The sequence below is a fragment of the Parasteatoda tepidariorum genome, chromosome 3 (assembly GCF_043381705.1).
Source record: "Parasteatoda tepidariorum isolate YZ-2023 chromosome 3, CAS_Ptep_4.0, whole genome shotgun sequence".
NCBI classification, from domain to species: domain Eukaryota; kingdom Metazoa; phylum Arthropoda; class Arachnida; order Araneae; family Theridiidae; genus Parasteatoda; species Parasteatoda tepidariorum.
Window position 1 is genome coordinate 20,096,304 of NC_092206.1, and position 21,845 is coordinate 20,118,148.

The 21,845-nt window shown below is 29.9% G+C and overlaps 1 protein-coding gene across 1 annotated transcript in view; it reads right to left on the reverse strand.

The window, feature by feature from the left end:
* LOC107449906 (Chromosome associated protein G) overlaps positions 1-21,845 on the reverse strand; it is a 408,534-nt gene that overhangs the window by 237,775 nt on the left and 148,914 nt on the right. Inside the window, exon 2 of the mRNA XM_071178400.1 lies at positions 17,023-17,095. The gene's annotated coding sequence lies outside the window, so the exon portion shown is untranslated. The remainder of the gene's footprint in view (positions 1-17,022; positions 17,096-21,845) is intronic.

Genomic DNA, 21,845 nt, shown 5'->3' on the forward strand with positions numbered 1-21,845 from the left:
CAAAAAATTTAAAAATTCAAAGCATCTTCATAATTTTGTGCATAAATTAATAACACTGAGAAAGAAATTTTTTGTTGCGCTAAAATTAAAAAAAACCTGATCTTGCCTAATTCGGGTATGAAGATTTCATGTCTAAAATTAGTTTTGCTCCTAAAGGTACAGATTTTTAATGAAATTTTTTGTCTTTTTTTTAATGAAATTTATAAGTTTAAAAATGTTATATATGATAAGGGGTTGCCTAACTGTTGCGGCTAATTTCTATGGTAGTTAGGGTACATTATCAGGCTTAAAATTTCATAGTAACCGTCTAGAAATGTCGTCATACACGGCTAGTGGCACTTCCTTATAATAACACGTTCAGACTCACACGAAGAGACACTTAATAATATTAAATCACCCTTAGCGACGAATGATAATTTCCTATTATGCATTACGGAAATGGGTTCCTATGCCTAATGTCATCGCAAGGGCTAGGGGCCCTTCACTATTATGGTCTGTTAAAAAGTGCATGAATAAACAGCTTATAATGGAAAGACGCACCTAGCGGCGTATGACGGCATTCATGGACATAGGTTTCTATGCAACTTTAATTGTGACGATGTGCTCTAACTCCCCTAGAAGTTCATCGCAATATTCACTCAACCGCCTGCTGCATATAACTTTTTAATCTTCTGCAATTCCAAAACAAAAGAAAGACTAGATGTGCCATTAGAAAAATAAACAGGAGCTTGAAGAGAGAAACCAATTGCTTATTTGAAATCAGCGATACGATAGTATCTAAGATCTGCTAAAAAAAGATCTCAAGTAACAGAAAATAAAAACAAAAACTATTCCCCTGTGTAATTTTTGTAAATATCAATAAAAATTAAAGAAACGTATTAAACGTATTAAACGTACGAGCTTAGTGGAATAGCAAGCTGAATGACAAATTGAAATTACTCCAATATTTGATTCGGCTATTTAAAATAGAAAAGGATAAAAAGTTACTTTCAGCGCATTTTTTGTCGAAATTATGATTTTAAACTGGTAAAATGTTCGAAAAATATATCGAATGGATTTTACAAATATTTAATATATTATGTATCAAAACATCAAAAGCTTCCTTTTTAGCAATGATAATTTTTTATCAACAATGTATTAAATCTTACGTCATTTTTTATTTTATTTTATTTATGAATTTTTTTTTGTCTGAAGAGTTATAATTTTTCTTCTTACTGTAAGACTTTCATAAAGAATTTAACGTTTTTTTTAATGTCATTTGTGCTTTCATAAATAATAACCGTCAAATATTGTTTAGTATTATTAACGGCCAAAAAGAATAAAATTCTATTTTTCGGACAACACTAATTATTGCATTCTGACACACAAAGTTTCTTAAGCTTACCAATAACAAAAAATTAAATGCGATTATAAACTTCCAAAAACATAAAAAGATGAAATTTAAAAGCAACCTTTTCCAAAAAATTCCAAAAAATTTAAATGCAACCTTTAATGATTGTGGAAAAAGAATATAATTAACCTTTAAAGATGGTGAAAATAAGGAATATTCATTTTAACAATAACTGTGTATTCAATCTATTTCAGAATTAAATGTGATGCTTCAAAACTTTCGTAATAGATCATGACATATTACCAAGAAATAGACCTACTTTCGCATTGGCTGAAAAGTATCCGAGCAGTAATGCCTGTACCATAGAGAAGCAGAATAACAGAGTCCTCCAATTCATTTACAACCCGTATCATGAGTTAATTTTCAATTAGAACCATTATTAATAATCACACTGCATTTAAAATGGTTAAGATTTGAATTCTATTTCCAAAAGAGTGTAGAAAATGTTTTTAAGCAATAAAATATATTGTTAAAGACTAGTACTTTATTGTATCTTATGTTGCACGTCATTTTCGGGACATATGAATTAAGGTTACATTTCCAAAATATTTTTTGCCGTAAATGTGTAGTCGATTCTATTTTGTACAAAATATAAATTGCAATATTGATCAATTCCTAGCAAATACTATGAAACTAACTTAGCGGCAAAAACCTACTAGCCATGTAAGCAATCTTACCTTTAGATTTTTACTCAATTGTATCTTAGATTTTATGCTATTTTTGAAACAGATGAATAACTGTAACAGATCCTAAATATTTGTTGTATTAAATATTAACCAATTATATTTTGTATAAAATATAAATTGCAATATTGATCAATCTACAGTAAAAACCATGAATCTAACTTAACGGCAAAAACGGCATCTTAGATTTTATGTTATTTTTAAAACAGATGAATAACAGTAACAGATCCTAAATATTTGTTGCATTAAATAATAGTTAATTCCATTTTAAATAAAATATAAGTTGCAATATTGATCAATCCACAGAAAAACCCTGAAACCAACTTAACGACAAAAATTTGCTAACCAGTTAAGCTATCTTACGTTTGGATTATTACTTTATGGTATCATACGTTTGATGATCTTGAGGAACACACTCATTACGGCTTAATAGATGCAAAATATTTGTTGCATAAAATGTGAGGTGTATTTATTTTGTATAAAATGCATACTGCAATGTTGCACCATTCAAAACAGCTATCGCGAAGTTAGCTTAAGGCAAAAACCTACGAAACCAGATAAGCTTTCTTTATATGACCATAACTTGAATTCATTATTTTCTGTGGACATTAACTTTTCAAAACTGCTTTGTGCCAGTCCCCGGTTTAACATTAAAAGTGGGATCTGCAAACTCACCACAAATCTCAACTAACACATGTACAACAAGAGAATGCTTAAACCCGGTTTCCTCCGCCACCTCCTTTATTACGCAAATGTGACAAATGATACTTTCCGGTTCCGATCCGGTTCTGACTCAGGGACTTGCAGCGAATCGCTCAGCTCATTTGGACTTTAGGGTCTTCCCTAAGATACATGTGCGCCAGCTGATATTAGACGATTCCAGAACATTTTATTCTGTACGCCCCCGCTAATCCGAAGAATGGGAAGCGGGAGAGAATCGGGATACGGGCTCTGCCCACTAAAACACAAAACGGGGATCACTGATTTAGGGGTGATAAAGGCGGGATTGTTCTGTTATCCTAGCTCCAGCAATTCTGGAACGAGTTTTAAGGACTTAAGATAAGGATTCTTTATTGCGCAGTCCTTAATGATAAGCATGCTTGGGCATGGGGAGAGCATTATTTTAAACGCTCTTGGAGCGCCGGGATAATAAATTATTTAAATTACTCTAATAAAAGAGTTCGGTTATTTAATAAATGAATAATTTAAAATTATGTCCATACAAGCCATAATTGCAGTTATGAGAGAGACAGAGAATTGATGTAGAAATATTTCTAAAGTCTTATCGAACGAGAGTTGCTTTGATTTTAATCTCTTATCGCTTGATAAAATGATGGAATTAAGCACTTGAAATAAAGTGTTTTCATAATAAACTGATTTTTAGATATTCTGAATAATTAAAAACTTCTCATATTGATATTTTTTTTGCAATCCTTCACTTGCAGCATTTATAGAGATTTGCAGTGCTTTTGAAACCTTATCGTTATAAAACAAAAAAGAATTGTAGATATGAAGACAAGGCTTGGATCAATGTAATGGTACCCCAATATAACCCAATTATTCAGTCGAGTGTTTTTAGTGAAAAACATTGGAAGGTAGATATAAGATACTTTTCTCTTTCCATATGAAAGTATCAGTCAGGGTCTTGCTAGTTGCTCCCCCCCCCATCGTTTGAGAAATCTGCCATTATGAAAATGAGAGCTTGGTGGTCTGTATAGTTGCAGTTGAAAGAGGTATTGCTACTGTTATGAGTATAGAGTCCAATATGAGTATAGAGTCTTCCTAGAGTCCAATTTCTGGATTTTTAGGGATTGAGTTGATTCTGATTTTAATTTGATGGACGGCAGCGTGAGACCACATATACGTCATATTGGCGAGAATTTTCTGTAATACAAAGATATTTACTAGATACTAGCTATCCAGACGAGAATTTGATTTAAAAAAACGTTCAGTACTGTCTTGGAAGACAAATTTCTATTTTAGGTTCTTCTTCATGGTCATTGTCTGAGCTGGGACAAGGGTTAATTCGAGCCTGGTGTCTTATCTCCACAATCCAGTGGCCGACAACTTAGTTGGCAGCATTGAATTTCGCTGCATCGCAGATTGGTATGGACGCATCCCTCATTAGAACCCACTTTTATAATGTTTGCACAACAATTTTCCCATTATTTTCCTCCAAGAATAGGATTTTCCACAAAATGAGTTTTTTTTTTGAAGAATGTCTGTGTTTGAACTGATGTTAAGTAAGATAACTGATGCTATAAAACATTTAACAACGAACTGTTATGTGCACTACATTTCCTTCAAAATTCTTGATTCTATGGTGTTCATTCATTTTCGAATTTGAAAAATAAAACAAGTTGCTCTTTAACTTTTGAAGCCAGTGTATGTTAAAAAGAGCTTAGAAGGAGGTTAAAATGAAATTTTAGTAAATAAAGAAAAATCAGATTTAAAAAATAGAGCAAAAGTAGGAAGTTGTTTATGAAACCGATTTTGTTATCACAAATCACCTTAAAAGCTGACTCGACTAAAAATAATTTCCTCTCTAAGCGTACTGGTGACCAGAACATGTTTTTGAACCCAAATTTTCGAGCTTTTTCAAAATTGAATTTGACTTGGTATATTTTTCCAATAAGCTTCTACGTGTTTTTGCTTTTATAGTTAAAAAAAATTTCGTTTTATTTTTAGTTAAACTGTAAGTTTTTTAGAATTCGATTTCTCAAGTTGATGTATTCTTTCTTCACAAAGAAAAAGATAATTGGAAGTTGCTCAAGAGGATGAAAAAAAATTAAAAAATAAGAACTGGAAGTTCAAGGCCCAGAACCGTGAGGAGCAGAGGCCAATAAGTCAATCTCGGGTCCTCGAAGGACTTTTGTGCCTATGAGTAATAGCTTGTAGAATGTTTGAATTTAGAAGATTATAACATAGAGCCACGGTGGTTCAAGGGATAGAACGTTCTATTCCCAATCAGTTGAACCAGGTACGAATCGCAGCGATGGTTGGTTTATACGAATTCTGCTTGAACCAGCCGCAATGGTAACGTACTATATACTCAGTGGAAGACGGATCATGAGTTGGACTTGCCGTTGGACTAAACATGGGAAGTTTTCGTAGCTTTCCTCTTCATGTAAAGCTAAAGAAATTTAGTTTGTTCCATCTAAAAGTCCTCAACGAAGGGTAGTTTGTCATGATCCTGGAGTTCCTTTGTCTTTTGGGTTAGATTCAAAATAACAAGACTACGGAGTTGAACATTGACTGACGTGAACTCAGAATTGGGTCGACTGTTCAACGCCAATTATAAAATAAATAAATCTTAAGCGTTTCGCTAACTATTTCATATTATAATAGTCGGATTCGCAACTATTAATGTATAATATCAATGTCATAGTAATATAATAATGGCTGGGTAATGTATAAATATAAATGAACAGAGTAAGCTTGCTTTCGTGGAATAATTTTCCGTATTTGAGTTACATTGAGAGGAAATCCTCTCAGGGCTAGCCTGATGGCAAGGAAATTAGAGATTCTGATCCATATAATGCTATAAAAGTGTCAATAAAGAAATAGTAAAACCAAATTTTCAGAAATATTTGATTGGTGCCTCTCCTTAAGCTCTTAGAAATATTGCTCTGCTGTATATTCTCTTAATCTTGAATTAACTTTTAGATAAGGCCAAAATATTATATTTCCCACTTTATTGAAAGCATTTAATAATATATCGAAACGTACATTTCAATTATATACTTCAAATCATAGTATATATGATAAAGATAAAATAAAAAAAACAATTGAATACATTCGCAAACACTTTTCGAGTATTTTTTTTCTAAAAGCTGAAAATAATTCGTAATAGTCCTACGAAAAAATAAAAAAAAGGTATGCCACACTGGATCAGGGACGTAATACTTACATGCTTTCTCCGGAACAAGTTAAGGCATGTAATCGCTGCTTCGGATCACTTTAACGCCAGCCACCAATAGTAGAAATACTCTTGGATGGTACTGTACCTTTGGGAATATAGCCCTGGTCTTCTAATTCCAAGTTATAGAGGAAGGGATATCACATTTACTTCTTTTTTCGCTACTCTTTTTCTTTAGGGCTTTGAGAACTATCTTTTTTTTTTTTTTTTTTTTTTTTTTTTTTTTTTTTCTTTTTAACTTTCTTGGAGAATTTTCTCTCTAAGATTTTTAGATTTTCCAGTGACCTCGGTTCGCTCATTAAAAAAAATCGTTTGCCTCCCCTCCGTTGTTTGGAGGTTTATAACGTATTTGAGGTAATATATAGTGATCATTACCAGCTTTTTTTTTTCCATTTAATATCGAATAAAAGATGTTTTTAAATAAAGGAAAAATAAACATGAAAAGCCCTTAAAACAATTTACTTACTTGAAATAATTATTGCTCAATGTTACGTAAGGAATTTTTGCAAACGTTGTCTCCTCATCTCATTTGAAGATTTTAGTTAAAAAGCTTATTAATCATTCTTTCCAACGTTATTTGGAATTTTAAAATGTACTTGGGGGAATACATGGTAAGATTTATAAACATTTTCTTACTACTTAAAATAGAATGAAAGATATTTATAAATAACTAAAAATATAATATAAAAAGCCAATACCAGCTTGTGCTTAAAGTAATTACTTTTAAAATAAAGCATAATGAGTTTTTGTAAACTTCGTTTCATTATGAATTCTAAAGCATCTCCTTTATGGCGCTTAGTTAAAGATGTTAGTTCATATTTCCAAAGTAATCAAGATTCTTAATTTTAGAATATGTTGTCATCAATATAATGTTATCATCAATATATGTTATCATCAATAGCATTACGAATAGATGGTACCGATTGGCATAAATGAAAGTTTAGACTTTGAGGATTGTTATATTGAAAATAACATTTTTTTATTCTTTTGAATCAAAATGCAATTATTTTCACCATCAGATGATTATTACCACCATTTCACAGTAAAAATTATTTAAGTGTTAAAATAATTTCATACTGAGCAACATCTGTACAATTATTAGCATAAATGTAAAAAAAGAATCTTTCATTTGATTTCTTTGGACGTCATTTTGAAAAAGAATTTTATAAAATATGTTAGAGTTCTAGGCATAAAAAGGGGAATTGGCAAAATCCACGATGAATAATAACCCTAAGGGGTCCAATTATTTTCGACCCCTTAAGGTTAATTTTACTTTTTGCGCATTTTGCTGTATCTCGAAAACTTTTTAAGCAAAAGTGATTCTATGAAAAAAAAACTTTTTGTAAACGTTTATTATTTTTTATTATATTTAATAATAGTCGAAAAAATTTTAAATTGTAAGGAGTACACAATTTTTGTAAATCATTTAAAAGGATGCAATTTTACATGGCAAAGAACAAAATTTGAGCGAAATTGGATTTGAGTGATTTAATTTCTCAGAAACTATTCCATCGATTTCGCTTAAATTGTGTATTTTGTCCCATAAAATTACATTCTTTAAAATGATGTAAAAAATTGTATACCTTACAATTCAAAATTTTATTGACTTTTATAAATTAAAATAACAATGATTAAATAATAAAAATTAATAAATATTTACTAAAAGTTATATTTTGCATTGAATTATCTTTGGATAAACGGATTTTATAATTGTGTGCAAAATTTCTAAATTCTCTTAAAAAGTTTCCGCGATATCGCGAATTACGCAAAAAATAAAATTAACATTAAGGAGTCAAAACTTTGGACTGTTCTCCTAACCAAACTATGGGGTCCATATTTCCCACATTGCGGCTACCCCTTATATTTTGGGGGTCAGAAATCCAAAGCCGTTAAAAAAATGTATGTTTATTTAGAGAAAGTAGGTTTTTTCGTCTGATTTCGTAACTTAAAATAACGTCTGGACTAAGCAATTCGCATATTTAATGTCATCTCTTGAAACCTGTGAAGCTGAGTCATAAAAAGTTAAGATTTGATTATTAGATCAGAAGTTATTCAGGGTGGTCTGTTTTTTATTTTGCACACCTGCAATATTCGTCAGAAGATGTATGTTAGGAACGCAAGCAGTGAGATGGTAAAAGGTAGTGTTCCACTGTTATATTTAAAAAATTATCTCAAAAATGGAAAATATGCTTCAGAAAACTTTTTATTCCCAGGAATATGATTCAGGTATAAAGAAATTGCTCAAACGAAAAGATGTAATTGATGCCTAAAGAATTGCTGGAAGAGGTGCTCAAAGAAATTGCTCAAAAGATCTTTCGCCAGCTGCAATACGAGCTTTACGCCTGCCAGGGAACATACATTTGTGAAAATAATACGAAATTTCTTCAAAACTTCAAAAGTAACTTTATGGATTCTCATTTATTTAATTTCAATACGTTATAATTAGTTAATTTAAGAGGTAACATAGTACAGACACGCTAAAATTTAGTGAAACATTGATTATAATTTTCTAAATATGTTATTCTAATGTACTGAATTTAAAATTATAAATTGCTGAAAGTTACAATTATAAAATAGATAATTGTTTTAACAGAAATACTCATATACAGTACAAAAATATTTAAGGGATTCAAAAATATATATATATGTTTTTTTGCTTTGTTGGTAAAAACAATTATTTTACCTGTTTAATACTTGAGAAGTTTTCTTGGCATAATACTATTTGAAATTCGTACCTATATATCATTTATATTAACATATTTCACAAAAACCTTCCTCTCCAATTGTTTGGGGGATTTTTTATATTTATTTATACAGAAATGTGATAAGAATTAAATAAAGCATGTAAATTTGATATAATAAAGTACGAAATCTTTAAAAAATAATTTAGAATGCTTAATACTTATTTCAATAATGCAGATAATCCCTAAATAAGATAAACTCAATGTTGCCACCAATCACAAGAAAATTTAATTTCTTTCCTCCCGAATATCCCTAATGAGTTTCATTCGGTTATATTTTCGAACGTTGAGCTTACTTTGATCCAAATCTAATCAGTGTTTATTTTCCCCTCATTTTTCGAATAAAATTACCGAACAGAAATTTCCACACAACTTACACATCCAATTTTGGTTGAATACATTACTAGTTTCTCTCTAGAGAAAAGTTGTTTGTTTTACAAGTTTATGATTTTTATTTTAAAGCATAATTGTGTCAGTAAAATTAGACTTGCTCATTTTAACTTCATTTTTCGTTTTGTTTTCTAATGATCTACTCTTTTCGAATTTGGGTTGCAAGGCAATTATTAGTACGAGTTTGTTACACTTTATAAAGCATTTATAATTATGTTTGTATATGTTACCTATGTATATGTTTGTATGTATAACCAATTTTGTATAAGCTACTGGTATTTGTATACAATGACAAATGCTCATAACTAAAATATGACAGTATGTTGTAAACCTCAGAGGAAAAAAATGCAAATACAAGATGTTTATTTTTCATGAAACTTTTTACATTAAGCAATTTATTTGCTTATCCATAAAAATATTCAATTGGTTAAAACATCAGAGTAAGGAATACCGGGTAATAGCCTTCAAACCTGAAATAAAATAGCATTGATTCCCAGGCAAGTGTGTACCTGGGAACGACACATGTGTCCTTGAAGTGCTATTATCCTGGTTAGTAAATTAAATTTTCATGCCTTTCTTATAACTAGAAATAGTTATTCAGAAAAGAAACAAATAGTTATTCAGAAAAGAAACAAATTCATAAAAATATTACTTCCAACCAGTTCTAATAAACCATAATCATATTAATTAAAATTAAGAGATAATCATTCGATATAATTTGCCTGTTTGTCATTTTATTAATTGTTAGGCAACAAACGAATAGTTTGATCGTTTCATATTTAATCATTTCATATTACGGTATAAACTACCGCTGCTCAGTGTGTCAGTACTTTTTACCATATCCATTTTTACTGAAACATGTTACCGAACAAAATATCTGATACACCGTTATTTTTATAATAATAATCACTGAATCACTCCAAATTAATAAATATGGCGTAATTTTTATTGTAATAATCACTGAATTTCCTTAATTAAATTAATATTACTGTAAAAATTACGATGGAATATTTTACATAAAAATGATTTTTGCGCTAAAATTAATTTTACGAATGACGCAAGCAAAGTGCTGATACTTTATACCGTAGTTTGATCCGGAATTTTATGCAGTGCAAGACACTTTACGGAATTGCGTACAATACCTCAATGTAAAATATGTCAGCAACATATATATTTAGCCTGTAAGTTAAGATAAAAGATTAAACTGTAGAAATCGTTTTTATCAAAACTATTTTAAAACTCTCACGCAATTTTAGTATTTTCAGCACGAAATATTTCAATATATATTACCTTTATTGCTTTCATTCAAAGTTCAATCAATAACGATAAAGACAGAACACTGACAAAAACACGCAGAATCCGTCTTTAATTATGTATAGCTTCTGATGATAAAATTGGCGGAGTATTTAGAAAAACCAACGAACTAAACCCTTAGTAACAAGATAAAACATTCTTAATTTCCATCAAACTATCTCATTAAATCCACCATTAATATCGAGGGAATCAGAGCACGTATAATATACCGTCATTGCAAATATTTATACGCATCTTTGTAACTGGAAAATGAATTTTGCTTTCATTTATACAGAATTTATATGATACAAATGTATTAATATTCATTAATGTTTGTTGCGTTTGCTAAAAAAAGTCCATTTGAAATTGATTAAAATAAAGTATTTTTTTAAATGAAGCAAAGTGTTTTAAAACATCCATTGCTATATTGTTTGAGAGTTTTTATGTGCTAATTTTGATTCTAAATCAATTGAGTTCGAGTGTTTTCAATAATAAGGAATTTTTTTAACAAGATCGAAATATACACAATATTTACTTTGATTAAATTAATTTAATTTAAGAAAAAATTGTACTGTGTGGGTTTATAAAGAGATTATACTATTTTGTTGTTAATTTTCATAATTTGTAAGTATTTTTGTGCGTGTATGTGTTAATTTGTAAGTACTTTTGTGCGTGTATGTGTTAATTTGTAAGTATTTTTGTGCGTGTATGTGTTAATTTGTAAGAATTTTTGTGCGTGTGTGTGTTAATTTGTAAGTATTTTTGTGCGTGTATGTGTTAATTTGTAAGTATTTTCGTGCGTATATGTGTTAATTTGTAAGTATTTTTGTGCGTGTATGTGTTAATTTGTAAGTATTTTTGCGCGTGTATGTGTTAATTTGTAAGTATTTTTGTGCGTGTATGTGTTAATTTGTAAGTATATGTGTGTATGTTGCCGTGAATGACCGAAATTAAGAGAATGTCGAATTTCATTGGTGAATGTCAATAATCACATAGTGCATGTCCGAAATCACAATAATCACATTGGTGCATGTTCGAAATATTTGTTATATCCGATTTCATATTAATTTATTCGTTGATATTATTATATTTATTCGATATTTTAATATTTGCTGAGGATAGATTAGGAGAAACATAAGAATTCGGAGTACCGGTTAATGCATATTGTGCAGTGGCACTTGATTTTAAAATAACATTGATGTAAGGCATACCGACAAATGTATACAGGGCAGTGGCACTTGACTAGAATTAGTATATATTTTGGACATTTACCAAAGCGACTATGTGATTGTCAACATTCACCAGAGGAAGTCAACAATCACCAATTTCGTTCATTCACAGTAATATATCTATCTGAACCATAAAAAGCTTCAATTATTCTTTTTATGTTAGTTATATTCTGAATATCCTTTTCTTTTATTTTATTAATCTAATCGAAAATTCACATCCTGTCCTTAAATCTATTTTTGGCTCAACTATGCATCAATTAAAAGCAGGACATTTTCCCCTTTAATCTTCGTGGGAATCACTCGACCTATTTCATAAACCAATAGTAATTTCTAAGATTTCCCTCTTTCCCCTAAATAGACACATTTACGAATTTTACTTTGCAAGATTTTCCCTAACATATAACAGAGGAGCGCAACTTCTCGTGTACACTTTCATGACTGCTNCAGACTACCTTGTGGAATCAATGCCACTGCGGGTGCTAGCAGTTTGAGGGCTAAAGGTGGTCCTACATGTTATTAGCAGGGTGATCATAATGTAATGTCTCTTCGGTGTATATATATATATATATATATATATTGTTTGCTGACATGTTTTTTTGTGAAATTTCATTTGGTTTTTATTCATGTTCCACCATGTTTATTTAAATTGTATATATGTAAATACTCTAATACAATGTAAAGCTTATATATATGAAAAAATAACTATCGCTATAAAATGCTTTTGCATTACCGAATATTGTCTCATTGTTACATAAAAATAATCTACAAAATGTAGTTAAGGGAAGTAAAATAAAAGTTGGTTTTTAAAAACGACAATACACCGTAAAAATAATAATGACAGTAAAGCTTTTAGAAAACTCAACACACTTGTCAGAAGACTTTTTATGAATAACCTACACTAAGAAAACTATTTCAACTTAGTCTTCTGAAAAACAAGTGAAACAATAAATTAAAAAAAATATTAACAGATTATGCGAACGTATAACTTTACAAACAATTATAATACCAGCTACGAAAAATGGAAAAGTCAGAGGTGAATAGTTTTTTATACGCCTCTCGACCCATTTTTTTAAATGTTTTTGAAGTTGAATGAGGGAATTTTTCATAAAGGTAATAATTAAATATTCTGCCATTCTTTTTAAACTCGGTAGAATTTAATATTAAAGTTCCTTTCTTTGGAAAAACTTTTCATAACATTGAATTTAATGAAAAACAGTTTTCTCATTTATCAAAATAAGTGATATGGAAAAATGGTTTTAACTTGAAAAATGCTTACCCTAACACAATAAATGAATCATAAGAATAAGGCTTTATACAAAAGGTAGAAAAAGAAATATGCTCTTGCTTTTGTTGGGGAAAAAATCAACGTCTATTTTCATCGTCTTTTTGTACTCGCTTAAAAAAATTTCATCACATAGAAATGAAAAAAATAAAAAAAAAATATGCATATATATTTTGAAATGCGCTCCTGAAAAATTGAACAATGTTAGAAATGTATTTAAAACTAGCGTCGATGATAATGTCAGATTAAATTTTGCGAATACGGAATTTTTTTTTTCTTTAAGGTTTTCAATTTTATTTAAAATTTCTTTTTCCGTTTCAAATGTTGTTTGGGTTAAGGTATTTAATTAAATTATGCATATTAAATTCCATAGATTTTTGCATCTAAATTTTTTTTCACGGATTATAAATTACATTGCGATTGTTTACGAATATTACTTTCTATTAGTTTTTTTTCCTTAAATGATGAAAATTTTTTGTTTTTATATACTTTTGAAGTAAAAGTATTTCCTTTTAACGTGTAGAAATCTTTCTCTATCACTCTTTTTATCTTAAAACATAAATCCTGAATAAACAACTTTTTAGTAATTAATTTTATAATTAAGTCAAAAAAAGTATACATTTTTATGAATGCGTCATAATTTAAAAGAAAATTTTGAATTAATTTGTTCATTTTCTTAATAAAAAAAGTTATTTTTCTATTCTTAATTTTTTTAAAAGAGAATGTTTTAAGATACATCATATTTTTGAGATCATTCATTTATTTTTTATTCCTTTTTTTATAAACTTTTTTCATAACTTTTAATTTAGGAACAAATTCATAGAAATCATTTAAACACTTCACGCATTTCAGATCAAATTAAATAGTGTAATGATATTCCTTTTCATTTTTTGCAATGTCAAATTCAGACTAATTCTTTTCAAAATTAGAACTACACATTATATATAGAATACCGTAGGTATATAACAGGACATAACTATGTATTTTACATCTTTAAGTCCAAATATTTGCATAGTTATAGATTCAAAATATTTTTAGAATAAAACATCAAACCGAATTTTTTTTTAATCCAAAAAATATTGTATCCCCTAAGAAACGTTTAGTTATTACTTATTTCAAACTTAAATTTACTCAGCAAAAATATAAGCAGTCTCATATACTTTTTAATAAAATAAACATAAATAGCATTGATTTCACTTTTAAATAAATCATTTTAGTATTTTTACCACTACCGTTAAAAAAAGGCCGCCAATCAGAAAGAGTAAAACATTTCAGATTTCATCCAAGTAATCTAATCCATCTGAATCTTGGAAGTTGTCAACGTTCTTCAAAATGCAATCCATTCGGATGCATGGCATCTGTTGAGATTAAAAGACCGCCAAACATCAAGCCAGCTTGCAGACATCAACCGCCAATGCGCCAGGTGAAAATGGAACGAATAAAAATAAAAATAATACGTTCACAATACCTCACGCTTTAAACAATGTTTCTAAATGTATGTGACTTAAATCAAGTCAAATCTGGGTTTTAGTTTTGACGATGATCAAATGGAAAGACTAAATAATAACTTAATATTTCATGGAAATGTTTTTATCTTAGTTTAATCATTTAAGTTTTAGTTTATGCATCTTGTTATGGAATTCAGTACGACAGCTGCCTAATTTGATTTCGTTTTGTTGTTCGTAAATAGAATAATTTGAGTTACAATGACAGTAAATTCTGTGGTTGGCATTTCGTATTCAATTGAAGTCATAATAAAAAAATTAACCAAATGTCTCCATTAACACCAGCCTCGCGAGGGGAAAGGGTTTAAATTTTGATTTATTGAATTGAAAAAAAAAAAACAGTTCTTTGTGTATAGTTACACCTACGGACAAGTGTACTAATTTGGTGAAATTCTGTAGAATTTTGAAGTTATACTTCTTATGCGACTTCCAACAAGGTTGCGTTAAACGTTTAACACTTTATTTTTATTGGCCGGGAAATCACGTGGTAGGATCCAGTTTTCCCTCATTTATTTCCATATTGTTTTGGTTCTCACTAACATAAAAATAATAAAAGTACTGTTTTTTTGTAAATATTTTAGTTTGATTAGATACACATATAATTATTGGGTAGTACTTTTTATTTTCGAATTTAGTGGATAACAATTGTAAAAAATGAGTGAAAACAATCCCACGGACAATGCGNTAAATCAAGTCAAATCTGGGTTTTAGTTTTGACGATGATCAAATGGAAAGACTAAATAATAACTTAATATTTCATGGAAATGTTTTTATCTTAGTTTAATCATTTAAGTTTTAGTTTATGCATCTTGTTATGGAATTCAGAAAGACAGCTGCCTAATTTGATTTCGTTTTGTTGTTCGTAAATAGAATAATTAGAGTTACAATGACTCTGTAAATTCTGTGGTTGGCATTTCGTATTCAATTGAAGTCATAATAAAAAAATTAACCAAATGTCTCCATTAACACCAGCCTCGCGAGGGGAAAGGGTTTAAATTTTGATTTATTGAATTGAAAAAAAAACAGTTCTTTGCGTATAGTTACATCTACGGACAAGAGTAGTAATTGGGTGACATTTTTTGGAATTTTGTAAGAAAAGTTTTAGCATTTACAAGAAACGGCAACCAAAGAATTTTGACTGAATGGTCAGAAATTTCACCGAACAAAAGTAACGTCATAGCCATGATATTTGTTTCAGAGTTTTAAAACTTAAATATCTAACATTTTGAAACTATAACATTGGTTGTTCCTGTAGTAAAAAACTTGATTAATTTCTAAATTATTTTTAGATCAAACTCTTTTTTCAATCTATTCTAATAGAAATATGGCACGCTCCAATTTCTAAATTTTTATATAATTCCCTAAGTAGTTTGTTTATGCATATAGTGGAATATAAAATAATCTATAGTTGTAGTATACTTTCGAATGCATCACCTTTATTTCATTCTAAAAATACAATACAATTTATTTTATTTTCTAGAATTTTATTAAACTTAAGCTCCCTCCCCCCCTTAAAATAACGATATTAGAATTTTCTACGAACATACGTATGAGAGTATTCTTATAATATATGCATGAACATATTCTCTGAAAGTCTGCCTGAGTATATTCTATAAATTTATGCATGAATATGCATTCTGAATTTTTTCTAGAATGTATTCTATGAATATAGCTGGCATATATATTATAAATACATGCAAGAATTCTATTATTACATGTAATACCTGCATTCCATTATTACATGCTCACTGTAGATGAAAATTGATTTTGAAAACCATCGACCATTATGTAGATGCTCCAAAGACAATCGATACTTATTTTGTTATCTGTTATATTTTCTTAATAAAATAACATAAGATAGAAATAAGGATAAGTGCACTTTTTCTTATTAACAAAGTTTTCTTAATATATTAATACGTTATTGCTACTTTACAAAGAATTTATTTGCATGGTTTTCTCGAATGCAAGGTATTTTTCTATTCACAATATAACGAGAATTCACTCAATCAAAAATAAATAAATAAATAAATATAAGTATTTAAAAGAACAATGATTGTTACAATTTTATAAGAAAATGTCGATAGCGTAATTCTTTAAATAGTAATACAAAATATTTATCATGATTACAATTGAATTCCATAATTACGTGCACCTCACTATAGTTGAAAATTGGTTTTGAAAACCATTCACCCATATGTAGGTGCACCAGAGACTATTTTGTTATGTTATTTTTTTAATGAAATAACATAATAAAAATAAGATTAAGCGAACTTTTTAATATTAACGAAATTAACCAACTATATTAATACGTTAACTGTTACTTTGCAAAAAAATTCGTTGTATGGCTCTTACGAATGCAAGGTATTTTTCTTGAACGAGAATTCCCCCCCCCATCAAAAAATAAATATAAATAGTGAAGAAATAATCAATCTTGCAATTTTGAAAAAATTGTTGATTGCATAATTTTTTAAACAGTATTACAAAAATAAATAATACAACTACTGAATTTCAGCTCTCCAAAATACCCCTTTTTTTGTTATACATACTTCAACTTCTTATAATGAAAATACAAAATATATTTAAGACATACCATTGGGACTTCATACTGAGAAAAAGAGGATCACTTTTTTTACGTCATCAATCATAGGGTGTCATCAATGCACCTAAACAACAAACGTCATTATTCATAAGGGCTATAAAAGGATTATAAATGACTCTATATTTTATAGCTTCTTATTTTATGATCTTCTTTTCATGATAGAAAGCAAGATATATGATAAGAAAATCAGATATGATAGAATGTCTCCAATATTGTATAAAAGTTAAGAAAATTTTATTATACTATTTCATATTGTTCAGAACAATGACGTCATATACAACGACGCAGCAATATTTTTGATTATTTTTCGATCAGTTTTTTGGTAAATTTTTTTTGAAGTTTTAATGAAAATATTTTTATATTAGCAATTGAATTTTGAAGCATTTTCCTTCGTGTATTTTATTGTTTTGTACAGAATTTTTATCTTATTATCACCTTTTAATACTTAAGTAGATATTAACAAAGTTATTAACACTAGGTTGTCTAAAAGAAGTCATATTGACTGCTTTTTAAATGCTTTTCAATATGCAAAAAATTTTCAAATAATAATGCATAAATTAATATTTTCTTTCTAAGTGAAGTAAATTTTTTTATTGTTAATATTTTCTAATAACTTGTTATATAACTATAAATAATATAAAAAATATTAAAAATTAACTAAACAAATTTCTTCATACATTTTATTCTTTCACAATGCAGTCATTTTGACCGCTTTTGGGCAATATGGCCCATATTGAATATTTTGAATATTTTTAGAATCTTTGAATATTTTATTAATAGAATATTTTGGGCAATATTCTAAGTTTCAGTGTTTATAGTGTTAATGAAGCTAGTCACGTCAACAATGTTTCTTATTGTTCACAATAATGACGCCAAATACAATGACGCAGCAATATTTTAATTATTTTTCAATCAGTTTTTTTTTTGGTATATTTTTTTTAAAAGTTTTAAGTTTCATATAATTCATATGAAAATATTATTACCTTGGAAATTTAATTTTGAAATATTTTCTTTCGTGTATGCTATTCTTTTGCTCAAAATTTTTATTTTTTCATAGAATCTCCTTATGCTTTAATAAATATTAAATAAGTTATTAATAAAACTTGTGACGATAACTTTTTCTTCGATTTGTGAAATTATATTTATCAGTGATGAGTATTCTAACTATCTTATAAAATTATAAAGCAACAATTTCGTACTGAACTGAAAATTGCAAAGTAAAGTTCCGCAAGCGTCCGTCGTGGGCTCGGGGGCTTGGCCAGCACTGCAATCGGTGCGAGCCGGGTGTAAAATTTGTATCTACCTGAAATTCGAACCTAGTTCACTTTATTGATAGGCGAGCACTCTATCCTTCGAGCAACAATGTCTCATGTATTTTTATTTTGATTCCAAATAAACATACCTGAGTCCTGGTATTTTAGAAAAAAGAATTTAGATTTTTAATTCAAAGAGATTCACTTATTTTGATACTTCATTTTAAGCCTATTTCTTATCTAAAGAAACTTTTTGACCTACTTTATTATATCAACATAATGTAAAAACTAATAAATTAAAACCCTATTTACTTTATTATTTCCGAACGTAGGCATCCCTTAGCACTTTTAGATTGAAATTCGGGTCTTAATTTAAATAAATTTTCATGTTTCGATTAGTTCATTGTGCATAGATTTTATTCGAACGAAACTTCAACACTAACCAGATATGTCAATCTTAAGTAAGAAGTGAAAAGATAAAATAATTTTATTTTGTTTTCTGTTGAAGAGAAAGGAATTTCTAACATTTGTAGATAGAAAATTAAAATTGAATGAAATGTTTTAAGTAAAAAAAAAATTTTTTTTTTATAATTTTTTTTTCTACACAAAGAAACTTTTTCACCAACTCAATCAATCAACCTAATGTAGAAAACTATAAAATATATATTGTGCTTTATTTCATCATATTTCGGGTGAAAAATCTATATAGAATAAATCGAATTTCCAGACATCAACAGCTTTTCATAGATGTATATGATTCGATTTCAGAGAATCAATTATCCGTAACAATGTAACAAGACAACGCAGATTATGAAATTAGGCCACATTAAATTCGGCAGAGAGATACGACGAACGTTAAAATGCAAATGGGTGGAATTCTTTAATGCAATCATATAGGCTTACAGTCAAAAATTCTTCTCAAACTATTAAGCCGATGATAGATTTTTCCATCGAAGAACATTCACGGATAACTCATCAACGGTCCTCCAGATTGATTTAGGGTAATGAATCCTCACAATTAAAAGGAGCGAATTTGGTCCAGCCATCGTTGGCAGAATTAATTTATTCGGCAATAATAAAGACAGGATGGGTGCCGATATTAACCCTCTCGGGCTATTCTAGATTAATGCGTCTCGGCCAGAGAGATATGCTGAAGATGAGGCATTGCACTAATCAGTGGGACATTTGCATAAAGTTCTGTATTTACACGAAAAGGGACGGCTTGGCTGTCCAGTTAATTAATTACTGTCGCAGGAAAAGAGGAATGCCGTCCCAGGAAATGAAACAGTCATCAGAAGTCGCTAATGAATTACCGGAGGAAGAAGACTTTGCTGAATTTCGAATCGGAAAATGGCATCAACGTTCGCCTGATGGGTCGTGATTGGGAAAAGAAGAATTGTTCCTTGGTCAGGCTGCAAGTTAATTTATGTCAGTGTCGATTTGTCGTTTTCTATCTCAATTGGTCGAATAAGATTTTTATTTTAGCAGAAATCGGAAATTTTTATGAAGAACATTCATTCTAAATCTTTAAGACATTCTTCTTGATTTTTAAGGCATTTTTAATATATTTAATTACTTAAGCCATATTTAATCTATTGTTACAATCTATTTATTTCATTATCGGCATTAAACAACCAATCCAGATAGCTCAGGTCGTAATATTAAGCTTTGTAACTGTGCAATATTTTTTCAATCCAAGAAGCAAGAAGAAAAAAAATTCTGATAAAAATTATGTGGACATTTTGAGTAAAACTAGCCAACAATGGATAGTGGACAACTATATCTCACATATAATTGTAGATATTATTTATCTCACAATTTATCTACCTTTTGGAAACATTTTGTTGTCAGTTTTTAAGGTTCAATTTCGTATTCTTGAAATTTTTTAAGCCTACCCAAAGGACAAGGGAAACACATATTTTGAATGAGAAACTTCTCCTTTAAGAGAGGCTTTTTTGAGGGCAACCAGTCCACAATGGGTTAGTATTAGAAAACTCACACCCAGGTTCAACTCGAAAACTAGAGAATTCATACTCATGATTCATCAAACGCTGAGAATGCTTCGCTATCAATTCTTCAAGTGACCCGCTTGCAATTGTTAATCCAGTCCATTAGACAAAAAATCTTTTGGTGACAAATATTTGGAGAAAATAACCTTAAAGGAGGTATTTTGAGTAATACTACAGTAGATCAGGAATAGAAATAACATACCCACGTTTAGCCAATGCCTCCGAGAAAAGAGACGGCCTCGGTACGGGTTATCATAAACAAGAAGTTTGATCCTTTAGTAGTCTAAACGCAATCACATGTTTCATATTTTCAACCACAGCCCGAAGGAAGTGTCATCTTTCTTATTTTTCATCTACTGCGCACTTTATGTTACGTCAACACTTTATGTTACGCCAACTAAATTCATCTGTGGTGAGGCCGTCTTTCTTCTATGAGGTGTTGGTTTAGCTCGATGGGAAGAGAATTCCAAATCATGGTTCATCTACCAGAAGGAATATTTTGGTTGGTTGGTTGGTTCTAATTCCACTTGACATACTAGCAAGCCTGCTGGGTGAAACCAATCTGATTTAAGGCAGAGGGTGCGCTTCCTGTTCTTCGTTAACGCCATCTATGGCCAAGAATTCGACTTCTACCACATCATAAGTCACACCTTTTTATAAGGCGGACCCATTCATACATCCATTTATTCCTCCACAGATCGTAATTTTGACCTGAATCAGAGAACGATCGATCTCCAATCCAGTACCCCCAGAGGTATTGATTTGTTATGGGAACATGGAGGACTTTGCTACATGACAGAATTTTTACGTGCATCAGTCACGAACTACATGGGGAGTCTTCGGCCGGCGGGATTTGAATCCACGAACTCTCGGACATGTAGCCAGGGCCCTACCGACCAGGCTTTCTCAACCTAGGAATATTTTTCGTAAATACAGTGATGATAAAAATCGAAAGCAATAAACGAATTCACAAGCAAGAGCTTTCAGTGGAAATTGGGCAATTTTTGAAAGTGGGAATTTTTAAGAATATACTACTTGCGCCATAGACTGTTTACATCTTGCAGTCTATAAATTTATCATACACGATGAAGGGTGATCCCTAATTTCCTCTTTTAATATACACTATTAGAATCCTTGACATAAATGATATGAAAATTACATAAGCATAAAGTGAGAAAAAAGAAAAAAACATTATGAAAGTCTGAAAAATCACTATTAAAGAAGGCGATAATTCATTTTATTTTATAACTGGCGTTGAACAACCGGACCAATTCTTAGTTTACGACTACCAATGTACTCCATAGCCTTGTAATTTTGAAAAAAAAGCCAGAAGACAAGGAAACTTCCGGTTCATGCAGTGGGAGAAAATAGCCTTCGTGGAGGACTTTTTGATGGAACTAGCCAGCATTTACGTTACATGGAGGGGAAAGTCTTGAAAACCTCCCACTATTAGCACGACGGCAAGAGAATTCTAAGCCATGATCTGTTTACCACTGAGGGTATTTTACGTCAGCACTGTGGTCGGTGCGAGCTGGGGAGGAATTCGTATCGA